Raw genomic sequence first — 27,588 nt, forward strand, 5'->3', positions numbered from 1 at the left:
CACACACACACACACACACAGAGTGCACTTCTACCACACATCTAAATGTCCAACACACACACTGCACCTGCTGAAAACCTGGAACATTTCCTGTCGAAGAGCATCTTCTACTTTTCCTGCTCCTTTTCTTTTCCTCACTCTCTCCTTCTGCTCCTCCTCTTCTCAACACATGGGTGTATGAGAGATTCCACAAGGGGCAGCAGAAGTACATGCCAACCTGCAGCTTCTTGGGTCTCTTTAAACAGGTGGACCAGCCTTCCTTTGTCTACAATACCAGACGAATAAAAAAGAACGGTAATTAAAACAAAAACAGCGAGCAAAGATAAAGAGAGAAAAAGTCTAAGCATGACAGAAAGACTTAATACAAACAACAAATCAACAACAAAAAAGAACAAAAAGAAGGCAATGCAAGAAAGAGCCAAAAAAAAAAGCAAACAAGATCAGAATAAAATAAAAAGACAAAGCATGAAGCAAGCCAAAAGCAAAATAAATATGGTAGAAGGACAAACACAGGACAACAAAAATGCAAAGAAAATAAACTGTCAGAAAGAATAACTATGGAGAAACTATTTTAAAAAGAGATTAAAATAAATGTTGTTTTTTTGTTATTTTTTTTAAATCAGCAGTTTTATAACCTGCTCACACACACACTTCCTCCAATATTCATACACACACTCTTAGATGTCAGCACACGTGGAAACCCTATAAGTGATACCTGTCTTATCAGTTCTGGTTGCCACCCGTGAACATTCCTCACTGTGTGCACACATGAAACACATGCAGGTAAACAGACTGTGCCCGCCTGTCACACCCACTTTGAGCCTGATCGCAGCAGCAGAGGAGCACGGATCAGCACAGCTCACACATGTGAAAAACCCTCGGCCATTAGCAAGACACAGACTTAGTGTGTGTGTTTGCTTAGTCACAATATAGCGTTAATGCCCGTGGCAGAGTGGACGCTCCTGGAGAGTAAATGTGTTGTGCAGTCGTCCTCTAAGCCAATCAGGAATGACTCAGTGAGAAAAAGGTCACATTGTCAAATCTCTATGCAAATATATATTTAATAGGACTGTCTGCAGTGTTAGTACACTGTATTTTTACTACGATGACAGTGTATCTATTGGTGACTATAAACTATACTGCACTACTATTTCTGGAGGTCAGTTAGATATGTGTGCCAAATCTAATAAAAATTAAGTCTTGTATCACAAGTCCTGCATGCACAGGACCAGTAACTGGACTCCTCCTGTAAGTCATAATAACTGCATAGCAATTGATAGGTAACTTGCGTTCTCAGTAAAATGTGAATTTGCCATCTCTGAAATATTGCCCCAACCTTAAAGATGTTCATTTATTTTTAAATAATTCCTTGTTGTTTAGAATCAGTTATCTGCTTGATTTTATTCTACCAAAACCAAAACTACCAATGTGTTAGTCCGCCTCTTAAATCTTTCGGACTTCCCTAGCCTGACTGTGACATTCAGCCCCAAGCCCATTAGTAACTTAGTTTTGACTATTACCCTTTAGGAAATCATTTTGTGTCTGTGGCAACTGTCAAACACACACAACGGGAAGAAAAGACATCAAACCGCGCTCCACAGCCTGCATAGTGCTCCACAACGATATCACAAACAATCAATGATCACATGATTGCACGGCCTTTCCTCACCACTTAAGACTCGCTAAGCAGCGTCATGCTGTGTGGTTGACACTGGTTCTTACTAAAACAACATTTAATTAAAAAAGAAAGCTCAATCATTTCTTAAACCAGCTGGTAGTTTATCGCATTACTCAACTATTTTCAGCAGTGGATTAATATACGTTTAGGCAGCTGGACAGTGTATGTGGTACGGAGTCAAAATTAACTCTCCTTCTTCAAGAGGGTTCTGGGAATATTTTATCAAATGGTGTCCAAAGTGCCTGATAGGATTTGCCATGAGTGCAGTATTGAGCTGTATCACCCAAACACGTTGTGTTGGGTATCCTTTATGTGACGAGAAGACAGACAGCCCCCCCCCGCATAGTGAACTGTGTGATTACACAGCCTTGATATCAGCCTTCTGAAGACTCTCAAATGTAAGGTGAGATACACAAATGAAGAGAAGGGCAGTGGATATTACAACAACATCCACAGTGATTTCTGATTGGTTTTCAGGTCATTGCAGAAGTTTTGCTTGACAGGAATTTAGCAAGCCAAAGTTGTAAATCTATCCTTTAAATTGTTTTCTAATGCTATTTCGACTCCTCATAAATGTATATCTGCTCACACCAAATTGCATGATAACTTACAAGTTAAATTGTAGCTTAAATTTCTCAATAAGCAATACACATTGACTGTTTCAACCCCACTTTTAACCAGAAACCACCTCAAACCAGTAGATCTCAAGATGTACTGACTTCATCAGCAGATGGAGATTGTTAAGTTGTCGTGGAACTCAAACTTTTAGGACTTCTCGACAGAGTGATCAGGGTTATATGGTTAGAGTTTCAAAACGTAAAAGGTGATCTAGATTTGTTGAATTGACTTTGTTATGATGCAGAGACTGTGTGTGCATGTTTCGCCGTCTAAGAAAAACACATCTCCTCTCCTCTCTGTCCTCACTATCACTTTTCCCATCACTCCTCCAGCTCACACTCTGTCCACCCTCATTAGCTCTCTCTTTCCCTCCAACAATGATCAAAGTTTCCCACCCCTTCCTTTTTTTCACCCTCATCCTCCCATTTCCGACTCCCCAACTCAACTTATTGTCTTACAGGCTTGCTACAGGGACCTCATCTAAACCCCGCTGCTCACACACACACACGCTCACACACACACACACACACACACACACACACACGTTCACATTTAGTCAAAGAGCCACAGTCCCCTCCCCTCCTCCATGATGGACTAGGATTGGCTCCCACCGTCACAGTGTGTGATTGCAACCTCCGTTTGACCTGCTGGGGATATATGGCGTCCCCGGGTTATCTACATAATGCACAGGGAGAGAGGTGGAGGAAGCCATCTGAGAACAAGAGAGGAGAGTGGGGAGGGGTGAGAGTGGGGTGTGTGTGTGTGTGTGTGTGTGTGGGGGGGGCTGGTTGAAAAGATATTGCTGGGAACAGAGTTGGATTAGATATAATAATGCTGGCTAAATGACTGGGGCAAATGTTGCTGTTTATTGGAAGCCAGGGAAAGGCTAGCTTGACGTGTCCGTGTGTGTGTGTGTGTGTGTGTGTGAGTGATAGCAGACTTGTTTTCTATGGAGTTTCAAAGACAGAATGTACCCATTATATCTAAACTATAGTGGTAATTGCATGAAAATATATCTTTAGTGTATGTGCATGGATTCATGAGTGTTGACTTTTGACATCTGCACTTGGTGTTTTCCTTTTAGCTTATTGAACTCTCACCCTCCCAGAAGGGTGCAATAACTTAGCCAGCCCAAGGAAGAACATAATGGGTTGCTGTTGTTCCATTTACAGTTGTTAATCTTCAATAAGCAAAAAGTGAACATAAATCAAAGACAGGGCAGACACTTTTTAGTGATATTGCAAATACAACACTACTTTACTAGATTACCAAACCATACCTCGTCTTTGGTCATGTAATACGCTGTCTGTGGTATTTACTTACTTTTTTATTTTATCACGAATACTGGTTTCTGGGCCTATACTATTATTTTTTGTTTTTTCTGATTTGTTAGGTTTATTTTTAATTATTAAAATGTATATACAGTATATTAAAACATTTTTTAATTTCCCTAAAATTTTTTCTCATAATTTGTTGACTCCATCATAAAAAACAATTACTTATGTATTACAAGGTAAATTTATTCCATTTCTATCTGATTAGCTTTTTCACAATATAGGCCATTTAAGAGCTGCATCGAGCCCCAGAAAGATGGGGCTGGTCCCCTGGAACACTATGATATGCATATCTGTTAAAGTGTGATGTGACACTGTAATATGCTATTTAAAATATCATATCATATAATATTATGTAGTTTTTATTATAATCATTTAATGATAAATGTAGTTGTGGAGCAGCCTAAGCATGGTATCATATAATCTATTTCTTTATTTAACTTGGAAACACGCAGGCCCATACCTCATTCTAATATAAAGTTACTACCAATAAACATACACACACACACAGAAAAAGGCAGACACACACACATACAGTGTCAGCAGCCTGTGTTTAGCCAGTCACTGTTTGGCTAGTGTGAATGAGCCGATCTGCTACTGACAGCCTGCACATTCACAATAAATACTCCCCATTGGGAAGTACATGCACAGTCACGGCAGTCAGGAGTAATGCAAAAATAAGTTCCTTTCAATCCAAAGTTTCAGCCCGAGTGTTGGCAGAGCCAGTCTGTCTGCTGCCGCTGTTGGTGTGGGAATGGAGTGCAGGTGGTGACAGATTGGCAGAATAAGAATAGAGAGCCTGACATAAATCTGTTCATGACCTACATTCATACTATAGAAAGCAGTTTCTGTCTGACTTTGATCAACTAACTCAATAACTTAAAGCATATAGCATTACTTTGATGTAGCTGGCCCCAGTGTCTTTAACTCTAACAATTTGATGTACTGCTGGGTAATTCAAACAATTGCAGTGCATCATATTCTCTAAGTTTATTATATAAGACAGTTATACAAGCTTTTTTTTGTTGGAAATATGTTAGTCCTCTGCATTTAACACATCCTAATTAGGAGCAGTGGTTAGACATAGTGCAGCACCCTGAGAGCAGTTAGGGGTTCGGGGACTTGCTCATTGGCAACTTTGGCAGTGGTCTGTGCTGAACTCGAACCGGTGACCCTCCCATGGACTGAGCTAACGCCGTCCCCTACAAGTGTCAATATGTACAAACACATCTTAAAGTGTTTTAACTCACTGTCTGGTTAACGATCAAGCAAGTTGGCTCGCCAGCAAGCGGACTAGCTCCAGCATGTCCCTGGCCGGCTAACAGGCAGCGATTTGCTCACCGGCAACATTAGTTTGGCATTTAACCCTGCGGGTAGTCACATGTCACCAAGCATTACTTCAGCAGAAGACTATCAGGGCAAAGATACTTACTTGATACCCGTAAATCAGTCTGCTGAAGCCTCATATTAACTCCATCTGAACTTCAGAGCGCATTTTTGAAGGAAATCCGGACTGTGAATTTTGTCCTCGGTTTCTTAGTGTTGTTGATCTATGACGGGATCACTTTCGTATAATTATTGCAACCTGTGCACAGAACATAATGCATGTTGTTTTATGCCCATGATAAAATAAAGACCTATCCTTAATGTTAGTGAAAAAAACCTCATTAGTTAGGGGACTTAAGAAATGTAAAATATTTTTTGTGATAGTGTTGTAGTTCATGACTGCTAATCTGCCTTGTTTGAATAACCTGTTTGAGTTATTAACACAAAATTTACTTTACAAATCAACGCCAAGCTAAAGGCCCACAATTGCAATTGCTTCTCTTGTGTGTTATATTGAATAACATGACAGCATGTGCTACGGCTTAAACAACATGTGACAATTTATATTTATGGAGCTCTGCACAATAAAACAACAACAACATTGTAGTGAATTTGCAAAGAACAGAAGTTTCTTTTCCATTTTTGTCAGTCAGGTCTGTCTGTGGTAAAACTGGCCAGGTGTTTTGCTGTTATAATACTGTAATACATGACACACGGCGTGGGGACATACTGTCCTGAAGTAGAGAAGAAGGCAGCTGTGTGCTGAGCCCTTTAACGTCAGCTAAAAGCCTCAGGTCATTGATCATCTTCAAACATTGCACGATGATGCATAATCCCTCTCCATAATACCCTCTTCATAATCATCATGACAACTGGCAGCTCCCCACACAAATAAAACAGACGTGGAAAACAGATAAAAAAACAGGGGCGTTTAGGAAGTGGCCCATTATGACACATTCCCTCTCCTTTTATTTTTTTATGATAGCAAACGATCAATTATCCAGATGGCAAAGGATGTGGCGGGGCGGCTGGCACTGTCCACAAACACACACTCACACACATTGACACACATATTTATACATTTAGAGAGACACACAAAGATACATAAATTTAAAAAGCAGAAATCACACCCGCTGACGCGTGCACACAAGCTCGGACTCACACAGTCATAAACATCTGTTGTGCGGTACGCAAAGGTTTCCCTCCATGCTGCCTGTAGTAGCATCAAGTGCACAGATGAGGCCTACAGCTGCTCGATGGTTCCCTGTGAGAGTATAGCACCGCTGTGATGGATAAGGTGGGATTCTTCTAATTGACAGTTTGTGGGGGAAACAGATGGTTTATTTGCTGGCATTTATCACGTCTTTATGACCAACACAAGATAGCATCACAAAGAAAGGAGAGACCCTCTCTGAGCGTTTTACAAGTTTCCTAGTTTATACTGTAAAGCTCAGGTAAGCCTCAGATGTGGACTGTAGAGACAGGTTATTGAATGTTTTGGGTGGGTATTTCCATGGACAGTAAGAGATAACCGATTTTACTGCTTATTTAACAGCTTGAAACAAAATGAAACAATTTTCTTTGTTAAATTGGGAATCCACAATCTTTCTCTAATCTTAACCACAGAGGTGGCTGATAAGAATTTGAGTATTGTTTGAGACAATCTTATGATCATTCTGGAATGCATAACAAACAACCCTTCATTCATATGTTTCAAGTATAAAGACTTGTTGAAATGAACGTGTAAATGTGTCAGACTCTCAAAGGGTATCTGGGTATAAACAGCACAGTCTGATCTCAGCGTCTATGTGTTGCATTTCCTTCCATCCCTATCATCTGGCTTCTAAACATGGGCTCAAACACAAACGTGTCAGAGGGTGTGTACATCTCCAAGTGCTTGTAAATCTGTGTGTGTGTGCGCACACATACATTTGTGTGTCAAGTTTGTATCCATCAACCTCCTTACCTCCTGGAGTTTCCATTATGCCTGTGACCATTCTATAAAATGGAGGTCATATCAGGTGCCATTTTCTCCAACCTAGCTCATCCAAAATGCATCATTTTACCACAAATGACACACGCATGATGTTTCAGCGGCCGAAAACGCCCTGCTGAAATACAGCATCACTGCTTCTGCATAGTTTAAAATGCGATTGCATCATTTTACTTAGCTAAATTAGATATAATAGAATTTTCATTTGGATTCCAACCAGAGAGTTCACCTACAGTAACTGCAGTATTATTCTGCTGAACCACTAAAACACACCCACAAGCCACAGCTGGGGTCTGTGGTGAGGAAAATTTAAAACCCAGTGTTCAAATTCAACATTTCAGAGAACTGTGCTGTTTTAAAAAAGGCAATTATTTAAAGAAAGTCACAACATTTTCTTTGAAATTAACATTTTTTATTACAATATCCCTAAACCCTGTGACTAGTTTATGGAAACTTTACATTATGGCATCTGGGAGGAGTTTTCTGGGTGAAATCCTGAGGTGCACTGGGAATGATGAGTTCGATTCTTCAAATTTCTTTACAAGTAATGCTGCAGGGTGCAAGTTCAGATGGAGTTAATATGAGGCTTCAGCAGGAAAACAAAAAAAACAAACTAAAGAAAAAGCATGGTTGTCCAGCAAAAAAAAAAGAGCTTCACCTGGCACAACTTTAGCTGCAATGTAGCGCATCATCCAGCAGGTCATTGCAGTAGATTAGTAACCTTCCAGGATTGTACTGGTTTCATAGACTACTGCACATACCCGACCCAATGCAGCCTTGTGTTTTTTTCAAAGCAGTACCATTTTCAGTCTGAATGCCCAGTAACTATAATAGTAATAATAATAATAATAATAATAATAATAAATTTTATTTGTGGGCGCCTTTCAAGGAGGCAAATATGTATATATATCACAGCACAAGAGGTTTTAACGAAACAGTGCTGCCATTTTTTTGTGAACAGTCTTGTACCTTTAGAGACAGGTACACAATAAACACTTGCCACATGTGTCCTGTCTGGCGCCTTCTTGTTGTGTATTTCTGTGGGAACTGGAACACATGCAGTGAAATCAGAGACCACAGTCCCCCCCAAAGTGTTACTGCCCCTACATCATGAGCACCACTTTTGGACCCTTACTGCCCTAACTGCCCCTCAAGTACCACCGCACACCGCCTCACCCGCCCATATCAGCGCTCCAGACATGGGGCTTTATTGACTGGTTTGGGATCGTCCTCCTTAGGATAGCCTACTTATCCTTGCAGCTCTGCCTCCATCACAAGAAGATAATCTCCTGTGATTACCTTCTATTTCTCATCTGCTCGCTCTCTTCTCTCGCTCTTTTTTCCTCCCTCTCTCTGTTTTGTCGATTTCCACTCCACTCCGCTCTGTTGTTACATGACCTACACCCCCCACCCCCAACCCCACCCATCCCCTGGCTTTCTTTCTCTCATTCTCTCTTCAGCCCTTTTTTTTTTTAGTTTGGGGGTAGAGGTTGTGAATAGAGAAGGCCTCATCTCCCGCACCGTCTCACTGTGTGTTCTTTTGTACAGGCACTCCTTGGCCAGCTGCCTATTCACACAGCCCTGCCAATTAGGACCCCATTCAGAGAGCATGAGAGAGGACATGAGATGAGATCAGTTACCCCCCCACACCACCACCACCATGAAGCCCCCCCTTACTATATATATGGTGTGATTTTAAAGCATCTTCCTTTAGTCATCCTCCTCTTTTTTATTGATAATGGTTTTTGTGACCTGCTGCTGATATTTATATTATATATATATATAAATGTTTTTTAATTGGAATTTCTGGATTGATTTGTCTACGCCAATATTAAAGATCAGTTCAATCTGACCATTTTCATACTAGAAATGGACTCACATTTTTGTCTACGTCTAATCATAATTGGACATTAGAACAGCTCAATTGAAAACCTCATTGATACATTGGTAGAATCTCATAACCAGGGCTGGGTTAACCCATAAGGGGGCCCCTGATGCAAATATTGACCCTTGCTTCTCCCTCTAAATGTACATTATGTATTTATTAGATATTAAGTAATTTGTTTGTGACTTGATTGACCACAAAACAGGGCCTCAAAATGAGGTAATAATGCAGATGTTGCTTTAAGGCCTCTATCGTTCCAGGGAATTAAGTGTTCCAGTGGTGCATACACTCCTTACAAACAAATCAGTAATTAATTAAAATACCTCAAACTAGCTTTTAAAAATCCTTACAATGGTTGGATGTAAAATATTGTTACTTCTTCAGCTGACCTAAAATAATCTTAATCGCAGATTTTTTTGTTACACTACTATTCCTACTTCTATTTAGTTGAGATTGAACTTTCATGCTCTACATCTACTGTCAGTGAGAATCATTGTTGCTTTGTGTTATTTTACTTGACTGACTGACTTAACTGACTACACTGGTTCATCCGAAACCACATTCATTACTGAGGTGACAATTTGTGTGTCATGTTTGTCCAGTCAAGTAAATTTTGTTGACAATATCATAAATTTGCCTCAAGTGGCTTTCCAGTCTGTACAGCATACCACACTCTCTGTCCTTGGACACTCGATTCAGATAAGGAAAAACTCTTTAACAAGCAAAAAATAGAAGAAATGTCATAAAGCGCAACAGAGGAGGAATCCCTCTTATGATGGACATGTACAGAATACACCAACGTAAAATCATGATAAAAAGTAAGCATTTCAAAAGAGACTGGTATAACTGGAAATGGCATTTCAGCATCGGCATTAAATGTGTGCGGTAACTGTAAATACTAAATTGAATTTATCCACAGCAGGAGTTAAGACGATGGTAGTCATCAAGCTGTCATCAACTTAAGTCAGCCCAAGGTATAAGTTAACTTAGGACCCGACGTTTTACACAGTGGTTTTAAATGTGGTTGTGTTTGCACATTTCAAACATATTTATAAAACTGTCAACCAGCTATTTTGTGAGGGGGAACATGAAAATGGTTATAGATTGTATGCCTTGCATGCTAATTCATGTTGTTTCCTTTTATTACAGTGTATTTCACATTTCATACGCCACTATTGTTTTACTTTGATGTGTCCATTTCAGATAGGTGAGAGAGTGAAGAGAGGAAGGAAAGTTTTGCTTTGCACCCCACAGATTCTTGAGCCGGCCCTGCATCAATTTACAGCATAGCTGATGAAAAAATAATGCACCATTTGGCCAGAAAAGTGTTGAAATTCAAATGTATAATATTACCAATACATGTATGTTGGGTTTTAAGTGGAAGAAAACAAAAAGGCTGTAAAAATAACTGAATTCATGCTTTTTCTACAGAGACATTCTAAAAAAAAATGATTGGCACCCCTTCAAAGTTTTAGATAATTGATTTGTAGCAATTTAATCAGACTATGGTGTTTTGATTAGTATCACATGTGTTGTCAGTTGTATAGAGCCATGTTTAAAAGGAGAAAATGATTCACTCTGCTGTTCTGTTGAGAGTGGTCTGAAGAGATTAGAAAAAAGGTAATAGCCAGCCATGGTCAATGTAAAGGTTAACCAAAGGCCATCTCCATAGCACTTGATGTTCCTGTGACCACTGTGGACAATATTGGCCAATATTATTAAGGCTATGCGATGTCAGCCAACATCTCTGGACATTGTCGCGAGAGGAAAATTAGGCCCTGATTTAACAAAAGGTATGCTCAAATGGTTGAGATAGACCAAGGAAAACTTCAAAACAGATCATAACTGATCTTAAAGTTCAAGGTACAATTATCCGTTGCTGTCTGAATGAAATGGGCTCCATGGTGGAAGATTCAAGAAGGCACCACTTCCAAGAGGGAGATGCCATAAAGCCAGATTGGACAAAATTAAAGCTTTTTGGTAAATCACACCACCCCATGTTCACAGAAGAAAACAATGAAGCCTCCAAAGAAAAGACCATGCCTACTGTGAAACATGGAGGAAGCTTAGTGATGTTTTGGGGGTTTTCTCTGCCTCTGACTGGCATTGCCAGAATAATTTGTATTTCTAAGTTCATTTTGATTTCCAAGGGACATTATCAGTTGGCAACCCAAATGGAAACACCTACAACCAATCAGAGCAAACGTGTGATGTAGCGTAGTTGGTTAATTAAACATACCAAATCCTGTCGGAAGTATGGCAGATAGATCTTAAGCAAAAGCTTTAAAGGGATACTTTGCGATTCTTATCCAATACACTTTTTGTTAAATTCAGCTAATATTTCCTCATGGGTCGGTATCTCTTGGTTTTTCGAGTGCTCTGAAAAAAAATCCGGTTTCCCTACACAGCCTTGGGTCTGTAAATTGAGCACAAACAAAGTTGCTCAGAGCGAGCAGCAGGTGGCGGTGGCGCGCTCGGAGCAGTCGGAGAGAGAATGTAAACAAACAGCGGTACATTCGAACATGCTGGACTTATGTGTTCTGAAGGAGCAGCGAGGGGAGGGGAATGTTTGTTCGGCAGTTGGACTCAAATATCAACAAACTGTCTGCAGAATCGCATAGTATCCCTTTAAGTGCTTTTCACTGCTGTGGTAGCGGATTCAGCAAAAACAGTTCCACGTCAGCAGCAGCCATCTTGGTTGTTCACAATGTATAAACAAGATGATTTTGAAGTGAAACATACAGCCAGGGTCAGAAAACCGTGCCTTAGTCGCAGGTCACACTACTACACGGTAGCCTTTAGTGTTTAGCCATTGCAATTTGAGTTGCTTTGCTAAGTGTTTCATCCTTATTCTGAGTTCTATGGCACCCTTTGCATAGGCTACTAATTCAACTTTTCACACTTAATAATAAATAATAATAATAAGTGATAATAAAACACTTTTTTTTTTCTCTCAGTGGTTTCAGCTTGAGCAAAACATTTCCCATTATTTATGCCTAAGTCCTGTCTTCTTTATTCACATGTTCTACCATTTTGTCTATGTTGATTATGTAAAGGAAAATAGTGCCGTAAAAGATGCCATAATTTATGGGATGCACTGTTATATGAAATGGAAGCGTTCTAGAGGCTTGAGCATCATTTTCGACAAGCATCCACATAATTTGGTTGCAAACGTAAAATTACCTTTTGTGAGTTTGGACAATGGCTAGGTATGCATGTGTTTGTAATGATGGACCACAGGTGGGTCTGGCAGAGTTGAAGAGGTTATCTCAAGCAGGCGATTTTGGTACTTCTGCATCTGTGAAAGCTTTAATCAACACATACACCAATTTACACATTCGCTTCTCATGTTGGCTGCACACACTCACACTCACCCCCTTACAATGGCCCTCTAATCTCGCTCTGTAGAGCAATCATTAACAGGCCGATTCCACTGTGGCTGAGATGGGTGGAATAAAAAGAAAGAGGAATGTAGGGAGGGGAGCAGAGGAGGGGCCTGTAATGGATACTGAGGCCAGTAATTAGGCGCCAGGTCCCGTGTTAAAGTGTCGTGACTTTGGGAGAGCCATTTAGCCTGCTAATGAGTCTCTAACAGTTTATTGATGCCACTTCTCCCATCACTTTTCTGACGCTCGCTTCCCTTCAGCCCATTTTTCCCTCTGCCCTGTGGGACTCCCCGAGTAACCATTGTCGCTAATTAATTGAAATTAGGACAGATCAAATGCATTCCAACTTTTCTCATATGAGCAGAAGTACCTGGGGGAATGAAATTCCAATTTAGAAACTTGGGGATTTCTGGTCCGCCCCTTGAACGGTGTTAAACGAGGACTTTTAATACGGGTGCGAGGCACTAATGCATCCAAGTAATAGACACTAATCTAGAGGCCATTGTGGCCCTATTGTCCAACTTGATTCATTGTGATTCAGAGGCATTTGTATCAACGTGGTAGCATAGTTCTGCCTTGATTGGTTTGCCTCAGGAGAGTTTTTTTTTCTCAGTGTCCGTACCAATTGCATTCTTTCCAGCAAAGTAATGAACTAAGACTTTTGATTACAGAACCTGTGTTCCCTTTTCCTCAGCTCTCTGGCCCTTTTGTAAACTGCTCCAGGACACTGTGTCATATGATGTTTGTCTGAAGCTAAAAATCACTTGTTGTTCTTTCCTAATGTTCTCTCTCTCTCTCTCTCTCTCTCTCTCTATATATATATATATATATATATATATAATGTATATAGATAGATAGATAGATAGATATAGATATAGATATATAGATATATATGAGAAGGTGCTATCTTCAAGAAACTGGATGTATGCTAGTAAATCAGTGATGAGAACCTGCCCAATGCAGTAGTCCTATCTGGTTCTATCCATCTGCAGACAACTGCTTCAATTTATCAGATTTAGTGAACTGTGTCAAACAAGACAAGATTTCCGGTGATGCCTCTGCTCTACTTGCTCATACATTTATTTTTTACAGTGTACCATGAAGATTAAAAGCATTTAAGGTCAACAGTTATTTTCTTTAGCAGGCTGCTAAAATACATACACAACTCTACACTACACTCTGTTCCATTCAGCAGGACATGTGGTCAATATTGTCTTCTTCTCAGTCGTACTGAGTGAACTAGGTATCATACAAACTGGGATTGCAGTCATGATTAAATGTTTCTGTGGAGCTATCGCTTTGGAAGAACTACAATGGCAGACAGAGTAGAGCTGGATTCAATACTACAGCTACTTACAGGTGAAAACCATTTAAGCTGATCGCGATGGCTAGCCTTCCCTAGGGACATTTCAGAAGACAAACTGTATATAAGGTTGGAAAAGAAAAACATTCTTGCATTGTTTTGTAATTATTTGCTCAATAAGAACAGGAAAAACTATCAGTAAAAACATTTTTAATTTATAACGTAGCTGCCACTTTTTGCTTACAGATTTGGGACGTTTCTGACACATATCTGTTTGATCACACGCCAAATAATTTATCTTAAATACTAATACAAATCATGAATACAAAAGGAACAATTTTTTCACTTACAGATTACTGCTGCCTCAATAGTTTGTATATTTCACTCCAATAAGTCATACGGTTCAATATTTTTATCTGAATCAACAACACTTAGGTAAATACTTATGTATGATTTTGCTTCCCATATTGTGAAAGGCTTTTTTTCCCCCATTCATCCGATTCCAGTTGATTCACAGGGGCCGACTTTTTGTTCAAAATGTGCTTCTCGCATTGGTTTCACCTACAGCAGTGGTCGGCAAGAGGTGGCCAAATAAATAAATAAATAAATACGTTAATAGCGGCTGGTGCTGAAATAGATCTCAGTCCTGATAGCAACAATTACTCACATACTCACATAATCACTTCCTCTTAAGTGATTGTGCCTACAAAATAAAAACCTGGGGAAGTTTTTTGCAGCAGTGCTTTTACTTTGAAAGTTCTGAAAGACATTCAAAAGACTCTGTGGTGTGCCTGACACACCTCTTAAAAAAGCTTCAATAAACGTAATTTCCCTGAATGCCTGGAGACGCTGGGGAAATGAAAATAAGCGTCCGTAGGTTGATGGATGTGGATTAATCGCTGGGAAGCACACACTCCAGCACATGCTTTATTATAAACATGTGAAACAGTCTCTTAATAGTTAATTTGTTGAAGAGGGAAAAATATCATTTTGCCTCAGGGGAATCAAACACACAACCCTTCACTTGAAAGGCCTGTGCACTACTGAATGAGCTAACCAGGAACCTAACAATTGCTTGTAAATTATCAAACTTGTTAGCCGACCCCTGACCTACAGCATTACTAACACTGAAACAACATGATATATAGATATTCAGCACACATAAAACATAAAACTCTTACAACTCGCTTGAACACATTAGTTTCTAACATATACCAAACCTGCGTGACAACGATCTTGTTGCAGAGCTGAGCAGCATAATCCCCGCCCGAACGAGCAACTCTGCTGTGCCCCACGAGTGTTCCCCCGCCGTCGCTGCTGCAGAGCTTTGCTCAGCGTTGTTCTCTGCTGTATTTATTCATTCTGAACGTGTTGCATGTTCAAATTGCACCAACGCGGCACTGCACTCCCTTGGGTCCACAGCAACACACCCGCCACGTTTGAAGTCGAGTGGATGAACTGTTACTGACATAATCGAAATATAAACACACACACACAGATTTCCCTCTTTATTAGAGAGATGCACTTACCACCATTCATCTGTGGTTGATGGAGTAAGAGGAGACTATTAAGCTTATACTATAGCCTGAAGCCATATTGGTCCAGGTCTATGGGGTTCTTAACACTCCTTTGTTTGGACGCCCCCTGGTGTTTTAGAGAATACTGCAACAGATAACGTGTGCACACCAAGCGGCAACCTCCGGCTCTCACTTCCGATACCAGTCAGGAAGTAGCTGAAACTGCAATTCATCGAGTGGCCACTTGAGGCTGGCTCCAAAAGAGAGTCAATCTCCATTGACCTTCATGTTAAAAAGCCCAACTTTACAGCAGAATAAAACATGTTTGTTGTTGTTTTATACAGTCTATAGCGCACACTCGTAGGGTAGGACTAAAGCTTTATGATGAAGATTATTAGCTGCAATGCACCTAACTCTAAGCTACATTAAAGTAAAGCTTACTGGCCTTGTAAAAATACTTGAAACTGCTTTATTTTAAAATTTTAACAAATATCTTGATCACTGCCTTCATTTGTTCCAGTCCATCACAGAGTTTTTGGCACTATTGGTCAGTGTTGTAATTCTATTTGGTTCAAATTTATTATAGACCTAAAAACTTGTGAATAACTCCATGTCTTATAAATAATAGTGTCAATGTGTAAACAAATATAAAGCTCCCAGGTTTAGAGGTAAATAAAATCTAAAGAGAAATACCATTTTGACAATATGACGTGATGGGCTGCCAAATTTGGCTAACATGACAAATCAGCACTTAGGATTTTAATTTGTCCACCTACCATCATATTTTATTTGGACCTTTTAGTTTCTGACATTCTAATAATCTAAATTTGGCCAGACTGAGCACTGTACTGTTTTCCAGCAACACACAATCACATTGAATTCTCACACATAATTTTCTTGTGTTGGCCATTTAGCAGTGGATACCCAGGTTCAGTTCCTGCTCAGGGGCATATGTGTAGCCGTTGAGGAAGCAGTTTAAATGGGCATCATTTTGGTCCCAAACCTCACTCCTCTGAGCGTTGTGTGACAGTTTCCAATAATCACAGCTTTGTTTATGAAGTGCCTTTTAACAGTACAGGCAGCATAATTATAAGCCAATTATACTGGGATAGTTAAGAAACATAAATTCATTTTACTGACCTATTTTAATACCATCAGCATTAAACTCTCATTAAAAGGCCTAACCATTACAAAATTAGAAAACCAAGGAGCTGATCGTTGATTTTAGTAAGAAGGAGGTGAAGACACACACTCCTGTCTACATGAGGGAAGCTGAGGTGGAGCAGGTGAACAGTTTCAAGTTCCTGGGAATCAGCCTCACAGAGAACCTGACATGGTCATCTCACATCTGAAGAAAGCTCAGAAATGTCTGTATTTCTCAGGGAAACTTCAAAAGGCAAAATCCTTTGTCAACTTTTACAGAGGAGCAATAGAAGCATCCTGACTGGAAACATCAAACACAAAATAGGATGTACATGGCCCAGGACTGGAGGACTCTGCAAGATTATAACCTACCCTCTGTATAATATATGTATGTAAGTATTTAAATATTTGTACATACTCTATGTTCTGTGTGTAGTTTGCAGGCGTCTGTGACTTTCCTTGTGTTGTAAACTGAGAACTAAATGAACCTTGAACCTTAAATGTAACCTTCTTGTTTTTAAATAAAATGTACTGTATATGTAGGGTTGACATTCTCACTTAGACTCATATTTAATTATATTTACACTGGCTGGGTAAATCAATGTTTGGCTAATAAATTACTACTGAGAAATAATGTTTTGTTGGTGCTTGTTTGTTTTGTTACTTCTGAAAAACATAGAATTACAACTAACAAGGTATGTTTTTAAAATACATCAAATATTCTACTGAAAAGAAATACTGTGGTTGTGTTCTACTCACTCTAATTGACTAAATTTCTATTCCCCATGGTCCCAGTGACTCACTATGTCAGTGCATTGAATAATTTAATGACCAAATGTGTCAGAATCGTTTTCTGCTAAATAAAGGCAAAACTGAGTTGCGCCCATGGTGAAAGAAAAAATCTCAAAAAACTGTGTGTCAGGCCAGAGGTTGAGGAAAAACGACGAGGAAATATGAACACACGTTACATCTATTCTCAAATTCAACATAGGCCATAAAAACACACTCTGGTATCAGTACTTGAAACCAGCAGTCAAATGAGGACTCATGCTCTTAAAAATAAATGCTTACAAGTCCACAAGCCTATGACCAGTGAAAAAGTCTCCCTGCAGTCCAAACTGTGTTTTGCGTCTTGTTCCTTCACTGTGGTGTCTGAGCTTCACACTCGAAGACTGTTTTCACATTCATCTGCTGACGGAGGGAAGTTTCTGAGCTCAACTTAAGTCTCTGTTCAACACCAAGAATCCACTGACTCTGGATACAGCACGTTACGGCTGTGCCACCGTTTGATGGGTCCATAGCCCGTCGTTAAAGTCCACTGGAAGCGTCTCAGAAGTGTTTCAGCATTGGAGCGTGCAGCCTGCCCCACATTATATACTTGTTATTAATTTGTCCTTTTTGTGCTTCTAGCACCTTCTTCACAGCTCTATGTGACCCCGTTTCGTTCCGTCAGCTTCAGGCTGAATTTCCCACAAGCAGCATTTCAGAATCAGAGCATTTTGCCTGCCTGATTTTTTGTGTCTGTTTATTGTTGTTTTACGATCGGGAGTCTCCACAGGGTGTTTTGTTTTGAAAACTGTGTTTTATTTTGAAAACTGACCGGATTCTCTATGCCATTTCTGTGCCTGACTTCCTGCCTGGTTCGATCTGCTCTTTGCTGCATGACGCAGCTAGCGGCAAAAATAGACCTGCTACCTATTCTCTGGGGAGAGGAGCGGAGAGCCGCTTCTGGTGGACTCACGAGCACTGACTATAATGGCCGCGATTAGCGCCATAGCCAGAGTCAGTGGATTTTAAGGGGGAGAATGGACACATGTCGTGTCCAGCTGTTGAACGTTTGAAGTCAACATTTAAGTATTCAGAGATTCTGGATCTTTAATTGAGGGAGAAGAAGTAGATTTTATTATTTTTATTCATTTTAAACCAGGAAACTGAACTTTTACCATTTCAGGGACATTGTTATTCAAAGCAGAGTAGATTTATAAGTCATAAAACATGTCTGGAGGCTATCCTTAAATTGAACACCCAGTAGAATACTTTTGATAGGCTATGACATTTTTGGCATTTTGGTTTCTGCTGCCTATTCCTAGGGTTAGACGAAAATTCTGGGAAGCTGCATTTTCTGCTACACTACACTGGAATAAACTCCCACATGTTTTTTCTGTAGACATAAAAAGCTACTTATTGCCCTAATTTTAACTAGATTTACTTCTACCTTATCTACTGTTTTGTCTCCGCCTGTTCTAAGTCTATAATGTAATTTGTAAAGCACTTTAAACTGCCACCTTTAATGAAATTTGCAAGAAAAATAAAATTGCGTGCTTACAAATCCTGTCTTCTCTGTGGGGTTTTTGCTTTCTGTTTCTGATCAGCCAGAGTGTGGCCGGAGTCAGCCATACAGGGAAAATTAAAGGAGTCAGCGCGGCGCAGAGCAAACGGCTCCACTGGGGCTGAAAGAAAGTGGGGCCGTATGTCTTCTTTAAAAGTCAATCTCTCCCTCTTGTGTACTGATTAAGAGGCCTTATTGGCATGTACATCTGTATTAACACGGCCATTGGTGACCCTCCGTGTGTGTGTGTGTGTGTGTGTGTGTGTGTGTGTGTGTGTCTAGCGAGGCGCGAAGAGTCCCACCAGATTGATTCACAAAAGGAAAGGGCTGCTTCACGCTTGTCACAGGGACTCGGGAGGCTAAACCCACCCCCAAGGTTGAAGGGTGGGACTCAACACCCACCCAGAGAACGGGCACCCAGCAGGAGAAAAGCGCTCACCCCCTTGTCCAGCTGACTCCCTCTTTCTCCCCCATCTCACACACACAAACACACAAACACACCACAGGGACTAGGATTAACCCGAGAGGACCACAATAGGCGCACATGTCCCCCCTCAGCCAGCCTGGGCCCATTCAGGTCCTCTGTTACTCACCATCCTAACATGGATTAGGCTTAATGAACTGGAAGGAGTTAACAATAAATGAATCAGGGCCTATAAGCAGCCTCCTAATTCCATTTTGTGTTCTGATGCTTTTCTTTCTGTTTGAACACAAGGTGTAATCCACTTGACTATCAAAGGTGCAGGGAGAGTATGAATTGAAACTAGCCCTGTCAAATGCACTTGCACACACACACCGCCTGCCGCTGATGCAGCTTGCCGATGCCATCTGCTCCCATCAATACTGACTCTGGAAAGCACAAACACTCTGGAGAAAAAATAACAATTCAAAAGTATTTTTTTTATTGTGTATTTCTAATTAAACAATTTCATAACCAATTCAAAGAAGCTACTGAAGAATGGAAAAGCTAATTAAATGCATTATTATTGAATGCAGTGTACTGTACAGTTTGTGTTGATGTAGCCTGCAGGGGGATTGTAATATGTTTGTTGTTTCTGTTTGGAACAGCACATTTGGACACATTTTTTAATTTCCTCTGTAATTATGCCATTCCCCGACTTTGTCAAGAAATGTTCTGACATCTCAGTATGAAATCAACTTGTTATTTTGATGATTTACAACTCAATTAGGCCGATCACAAGATGCAGGAAAAAAAAGATAAAAAAACAGGCAAAAAAATTAAAACACGCTTGATGAGCTTTTTTTTTTTATCTCGTCTGAGAGATTCTGTCTGTGTGTTTTTTTAACTTGTTTTGCTGACTGGTTTGTTTGAGCGGCGTGTGTTCATTCGTGTGTGTGTGTGTGTGTGTGTGTGTGTGTGTGTGTGTGCGTGTGTGTGAGCCACTACAGCCACTCCAATTAAAAAACATGGGCAGGGAAGAGGAATGTGCAGGTTTTTCCTTAGAGACCAGAGTCAATACAAACACTGAATGACACGCTGATGCAGGCAACGAGCTCACTGCACTGATGCTCATGCAGCCACACACAAACATACACCCCCAAGTGTTTATGTGTAAGTTTGTGAGTAGAGGTTTCTTTTTTATATATTTAATTGTCAGTGGTAACCTTTAAAATTGGTTAATTATAAATAAAATATTATTATCTGGTATTATTATAGTATTATCTGCTATAGATACAAGACATGATTCAAGGAGGAAAAATCCAAAACAAGAAATATTTTAATAAAACAACCATTATGCCCCCACATTGTTGCTGGCTAGGGAGAAACATGTTCTATATATCCCAAAAATCAGCTTTGTAGGAACTATGAAACACACACCAATGTCAGTAATGTCACATGAATTTCACCATTGGGGATAAAGAGAGATCAGTAGAGATCAAAAAATTACAACAATTCAAGATATTCAAAAAAACTGGAGAAAAATATACAGGATATTGACAAAGAATGTACAAAATTCACAATCTGAGCAATAAACACACGATACTCTAACCGAGACAACAGAGATATCTTACATGAAATCTCAAAATCCTGAGTAACAAAAAGCTTCCATGATTTGTTATTTAAAGATATTGTCAGACAAACTGTCAATGGCTAGAAAATACAAGAAATGCATGCCAATAATATGGGTAATGGGTATTTTGAGTTGTTCCATTCCGCGTATAATTAAACTAAATTGCATTTATGAAAACCAATAAATCGTGAGTTTGTAGGAGATTCATCACGTAATACATTCTGTTACAGAAAATATTAAGCAATAGTTGAGAGTTAGTGTTTTCATGTTGATAAAAAGATTGTGTGGTGGTCTTTAAAAAAATCTCCTTAATATCCAAAATAAGCAATGCACTGACGTCCAGTGTGATATGGCTGAAACCCTTCGAAAAATGCTAGTTAGTTGACTTAATAAAATGAAAATAACTCTCTATGTAACTTCATTAAGTCTCTTTTCACTGAATGCTTATAAACAAAAAAGAAAGATGTTATTTCATCTAAAATTCTAGGATAATTTCAGATTAATGGTTTCTCTAAAAACAACAATTTTTTGGGACCAGATCCAATTTTTTGTAGAAATACAATTTCAATCTCATGCAGTCTATCAGTGTAACCCAGGTGTATCCAGGTATATACTGTATGTTGCCTCTGTTTTTGTTAAAGTGAGCTCGTATCCTGCTGACAACATCCTTGCTTGTGTATGTATGTACAACACATGTAAGACACACCTAACTGGTGCTTTTGAAGGTCAGCCCCATACCTGAAATGTATGGTGTTTAGTGCATCTGCCCAAAGACTACTCTTGGCAAGGAGAAAAGCAATGGTTAAAGAGGTGGTATTATGCTCATTTTCAGGTTCCAAATCTTATTTAGGGGTTGTACCAGAACGGGTTTACATGGTTTAATTTTCAAAAAACACCTTTTTTTTTCATACTGCACATTGCTGCAGCTCCTCTTTTCACCCTGTGTTGAAGGCTTCGTTTTAGCTATGGAGTGATACATCTTGTCTCTAAATTATCTTTGTTGGGAGTTGCACACAGCAGTTCCTAGTTAAGGACTACTAGCCAATCAGAAGCAGAGAAGCATTGAGAAGCTGGTAAACACGCTGTATTTCCCCTCACCAGTTTAGCAATGTGGACTGAAGCAAGAGATCCAGAGTGGTGAGTTATTAACCTGTAACAAAAGTATGTTTCATCCATAAAGTTTTAACTGAGCTCTGTCTCTACATCACAGTAACAACTTTATGTCCACTGACTACCTGGAGGGTAGCTAGTGTTTGGAAGGGAGAGGAGAGGTGTGTGCTGCAGCTCACTGTTTTTCCATCTGTGTTTTTGAGGAGTAGCCACTTGGTGAGCGTTATATGACGCACATTGACGTGACAGGGATGAAAGGGAAGCAGCTGGACTACAAACGAGCTGTTTTCAGGCAGTTCAGAGCAGAGCTTTCTGTGGGAGATGGGAACTCACTTTGGGCTGGACTTTGGGCTTTTTCACTTTGCAAACCTATTACATGCACAAAAAAGGTATATAACTCAATAAAGAAGGGGGAAAAAGCTAAAAAGCATAATACCACCTCTTTAAGAGTGGACTCAATGAGCCAGCTAAAATGGAAATCAATGCTGGTTTGTGGAGCAAAGCAGGTAGAATGAAAGCAGTATTTTCGCAATATTAGTAAGTCAGAGGAGCCTTAAAGGATAAATTCGGTATTTTTAAACATGGCCCTATTTTTACATACGTACAGTATGTGGGAACAAAAATTTTGTAATCCATGCGATAGATTAGTTCAGCCGTGGCTGCAACATATTCCTTCTTGGCAATTGTAGCTGCCAAAGTTACTTCCACAGAAAGTGCTTCTTTTTGCCACCGACATGCTCAGACTGATATACCAGGTGTCTGATAACATCATGGAAAGGATCCCTACGAGGAGACACTCTTTGTTTTTAAAACCAGAAACAGAAGTCTTGCTCAAGGACAGTTCTCGTTCCGAAATCTCGTGAGAGGCGAGTTTTTGCAGGAAACACCGGTGGAACAAGGGAGAGGAGTTGGTTGTGTTCGTAGAAGAGATACTAGCAAGACTTTATTTTCCCAATGTTACTCCAACACTACAATCCTCTCTCCAACTGTGACTCACGTTTCCAATGTCCAGGTTTAAAAATACCAACAATAACATTTAATTAAATCACTGTTACTTCCCCATGTACACAATAAATACTCCGGAACCGGTTGAGGGGTTTCAGGCCTATGCACAACAATAACAGACTTTGTTATTGGGGCTTGGGACCCAATCTGAATGATGATGACATCTCCCCGCTGACCTGTCGTCCTGGCTCCCCCTTGCCGTAGCATATTTGTTGTACCTCCTCAATCTGTAGTTGTGATAGGAGCTGCCGTTTGCAGATGTTAGAACACTGAGCAAGTACAGTAGCCCATTTGTCATCAGGTTGCCCTGGTTCCCTAGCACCTGACGCGGTCCTTGTTGACCAGGGCCACGTCCGAGCCGGTGTGGCGCTTGTAGTTGCGGTTTCACTCATGTCTGAGGTAGGCTGGTAGCATTAAGGACCTTGCCTAAGGGTCCACCTGGATACCCCCGCCCTGACCGGGAATCGAACCCACGATCACCTGTACCAAAGTCAGTGGCATTAACCACTCATAGATAGATAGATAGATAGATAGTGTCTGTTGACTCAGTATTCCATAAAAAGGTGACCTTTCCTTTAAAGTCACCACAGACTTTTAGACTTGATTCATTTTGGGCACCCCATGGTAACCATAAACATTATTGCCTCTAAGGGCCACAAGTCAGAGTTAACATAAAATGTTAACCAGTCTGTCCAGGTCAGTTCAGTTTTTTAAATCTTTCAAATCTCAACTGTTGAACTGTGCATTTTGTACTGTAGCATCCTTTCCAAAAAAGTTACGTTCAATAGCAATCAACAGGGTGAATGTATCCATGCATCTGGCTTTTTGCAGTGAATGTCAAATTTCCCCTCCCTCCACCATGCACACACACACACACACACACACACAACCCAAGAGATCAGCATTCAGCGGATTTCGATCTTTTATCTTCATAAGGTGCAGAATACACCCTGGGCTTACCATGGCAGTGGAGGATTCACCTGGTAAGTGCCTGCAATTCCAGAGGCAATCACATCTAAACTAACACGTGGGTCCAGGTCGGTGGCAGGTAGAGGCCAAGCCGGGTTCATCTCCTGTCTGACACCTCCCTGACACCTGGAGCAACCTTAACCCCCTCCCTGAAACTGCCAACAACTCCCCCTCCACCACCATGAGGTCATCCATAATCACTCTGCACTGACCCTCTGACTGCCTCCCACCACTCAGACCCATCATCTATCTCTGCTGACTGTTCCAGTGAAAGTGCACATACAAACACACTCACACTCCTGCAATCGATTCAAAATGGCTCAGAACTCGCTCGTTTTGTTTTTAGCCACACTAGTGGTGGGCTTCTAGGAATGTCCATTCATATAAAGACTTTGGTCCAGACTTAAAATATATATATATATATATATGTGTGTGTGTGCATGTGTATATATATATATATATATATATATATATATATATATATATAAATTTATCTTTCTTTACATTCTTTACATTCTTTACATAGTTCCCCAAGGATAAACAGCAATGGCTTTGGTGATCCTCTGAGTTTCCATCTGCCGCTGTGAGGTCCAACTGTTCACTTATTTACTGTAATAAAGTACCTCAATATCTAATGGATGGATTGCCACAAAATTATGTAATAGACAGTCATAGTCCCAAGACAATGTATCCTAATGGCTTTTATGAAACACCCACTTTTGTTTTGCTATTTTTCATTGACGTAACTTAGTTAGCTACCTAGGTATATAGGAAAATGACACACCTTAATCCCGCCAAGAAACTTTGAGTGGTTGATTGTCCATTCTGCTCATTGATAGCTGTCAATGGTAGTGATAGTGTAACTGAATCTCGGAACAGACCACAGATTGTATAACTCTGGTCATATACTAAAATCTCCCAAAGTGACTATAATCTTTCTGCTTATTACACAAAAAAACTGCCACACACTTCGCTCAGCACTTTCATGCTCAAAACATTGATAAAACATTTGGACATTGATTACAAAAGTCCTTCAGTCTAATACCACCGATTGTGACTACTTTTTTGATCTTGAAATCCACCTTAAAGTTACAGTACATAACAAAACAAAATGGGTTGACCCAAACAACCTCATTCTGTGGCAATACAAATTCCAAACTGAGGGCCTGAAAGTTGAGAACGTATTCTCACTTTAAAGAGAAATTTAAACATATTTACCCCTTAGGAAAAGAATCAGCAATGGCTTCGTCAATTTGAAGTGCTGCCCCACAATCCAAACCCAATCCCAAATCAGTGTGTGGATTGACAACGTGGGCACTCCTAGAATTTGATGAGGCCTGTCATTTCCCTCTGAGCCCTGATGAGGACTCATCTGCAGAGACGTGTCATTAGAATATGAAAGAAGAAATAAGGGGTCAAAAGTTTCCTGGATGGCTTTCATACAAAGTTTTCTTGATTGGGACATTTTGTGACTGTCATTTCTTCCTCCAGCTCCCCCGTCCCTGGTGACGATTTGAAGTGTCTCGTGATTGTTTGCCAGTGTCCAAGGCGATCCCAGCGCCCGTTCTGCCGCTGTCTCTGCCGATGGGAAGCTGCCAAATCAATCCTGAACTGTCAGAGGCGACACAGTGCAGGTGTGTGAAGATGGGAGGACGGGTGAGTGTTTGAATTTACATTTATATATGAATGTAGATGCCTGCAGCGGTGCTCCTATCGACATGTTAAGACGTTGACATGCTAATCACAGGGCTAGGGGATGCCACCTGTCCAGTGAGGTGACGGGAAGAGGCGGCCGGAACAGACAGACACACACACACACAGGCGCACAAACACACACACAGGGTTACTTGTACATCCTGCTCCTACAGATAACTACGTGCACTAGCCGTCACTCCTCTGACAACACACAATATTATGCAAATAGGCGTCTGTGTGACAGTGGTGCTGCTGTTGGTGTTGCCCACATGGTCCTTCTGACTGCTGATCAGCCTACTTACATTCCCTATTCATCTCTGTCTGCAGCCTGTCTCCCCCTCTTTCCCAACATCTGGCTCCCCCACTGCAGATTTGTCTGCCCCGCTCTATTTCCCTGTCTGAATAGACTTCCTTTGTCCCCCTCTGCTCAGGACATCACACTATACTGCTTTCTCTTTCAAAACCCATTTAGTTTTTTTAATCTCTCAGCGTATCTCTCATTTTCGACACCTCAAAGTTAGAGCCAACTTTAAAGAGGGCAGCTTCTTTTTATTTTGCTCTGTTATCTTTTATTAGTTCAGCAGAGTGACCTTTGACCTATTGCTGCTCCCTCCTCTGGTCCCGCCTTCCATTATGGCTGAGTCTGGCCAAGCTGACATGTAGCTATCAGTGAAACCAAACCATCAGCCCAGACTGATAAGACTCGACCTCAGTCTGAACTTTGAACCTGTGAACTTTTGGATGACCTTAAAATGCACAGAGCCAGTCAAAACAATCACAGCTGGAGAGAAAGAAAACCTGTGTATAGAATCAGGCACCATGTGAAATCTTAACAGTGTCAGGTGGTATTTAGAAGGAGGAGGTCCTTAAGAGTTCAAAATTGTCCCATATGCTCTGTGCTTTGGTTACTTACATACAAACTATTCCTTAATATCAAAATAATATTTTTACATCAAAATAAGAGTCCTGGGGCAACATTAGCAAGAAACTGTTTAAAAGGGCAAAGTCTTCTGAAGTTGACAATTTTTGATTTTAAATGAAATGTCTTGAAAACAATTGGATGGCTTTGTGGTCCCCTCTAGATGAATTGAAATAACTTTACTGTTCCTACTTTTCCTCTAGCATCATAATCAGGTCACATTTTGCCCAGTGTTGGACTGACAAACTGACCCGAGGACTGGCCAACAGATAGCACCAACCCTATAAAGCCCTATATACCTAAAAATGCACTGAATTCCAATAATGAGACTTTAGTGTGATTTTTTTCTTATTTTATTTTGGTATTTTGGACAAATCAGAAACCAGGTGAAAAAGTGATATTTCATTTCATTGTAACTTTAATTTCAGAGCCTTTTCCTGTTGGATGTTCCCTGTGACAGCTTGTTTAGAGAGTGTCAAAGCTGATATTTACCCAGCAGACGGCAGGTATGACAGCTGGTATCATACTAGACGTACAGACAAGGAAACGTTGTGGAATCATCATGAGCTGCTTCTTTTTCCCTGTAACATAATTTCTGTATTGGAGCTGATCTACCTTAACTCCACAGGCAGCAGCATTGTGGCCCATATTTGAACCTCACATTGTACAGACAAGGTGATAGGCTGCAGTGATTACATCTGTCCCTAGAGCAGGGCAAAGAAAATGGCCTCTTTCCTCATTTCTATTATCACATTTGACCTTCCTCATCCTCCCTGGCCTGACGAAAAGAGCGTTTAAAGCACACTTATTAAACATAATCTAGTGAAGTTATTAAAACAAGCCAGCTTACTGAGAGACCTGCCACAATTCAATTACCTGTGTAGCTGGAGGGAGAAGCGGCCAGAGAGGGTGACAAGTCTTCTGCTTTTATAGAGCGGGAGGAACGGTGTAGTTAGTGTGGCTTCAATTAACACAATGGGGCTGCGGCGGTAATGAGCTAGCCTACGATTGGCCGAGAGGAGAGTTGGAGGTTGGCGGCTGTCTGCTGTCGGTGCTAAGGGCAGTGTCGGGGCCATGGTGAGCTCATACTTCCTTGTCACTCACTTCCTAGTTAGTTCTTGGATTGTGGTTTTTCCATTAGAGCTGGAGTCAAAGATATGACACTGTCATTACAGTGCAGTGATGAAAAAAACTGCAAAGACAATTTATTTCATTTTAAGAAGCTCCTGGTTATAAATTACTGTCATTTGATTATTTGACACTGTATTATCTATTATCTCACTTTATGCTATTTTTGGATTTGCTCCTATCTGTCATCATTGCTGATCTTGTCATATTTAAAGGA

The 27,588-nt window shown here is 40.4% G+C and overlaps 1 protein-coding gene and 1 long non-coding RNA gene across 6 annotated transcripts in view; one reads left to right on the top strand and one right to left on the bottom strand.

Moving 5' to 3' along the window:
* The window catches only part of pipox (pipecolic acid oxidase), a 1,053,392-nt gene that overhangs the window by 676,039 nt on the left and 349,765 nt on the right, over positions 1-27,588 (bottom strand). The window lies entirely within an intron of this gene.
* LOC123985427 lies at positions 17,827-19,282 on the top strand. 2 transcript variants are annotated; one of them, XR_006828656.1, is made up of 3 exons: positions 17,827-18,037; positions 18,556-18,651; positions 18,795-19,282. It is a non-coding gene; the product is annotated as an uncharacterized LOC123985427 (long non-coding RNA). The 2 variants fall into 2 exon arrangements; XR_006828657.1 differs by having other exon boundaries at positions 17,830-17,965; positions 18,560-18,651.

This window comes from Micropterus dolomieu, linkage group LG17 (genome assembly GCF_021292245.1).
Source record: "Micropterus dolomieu isolate WLL.071019.BEF.003 ecotype Adirondacks linkage group LG17, ASM2129224v1, whole genome shotgun sequence".
NCBI classification, from domain to species: Eukaryota; Metazoa; Chordata; class Actinopteri; order Centrarchiformes; family Centrarchidae; genus Micropterus; species Micropterus dolomieu.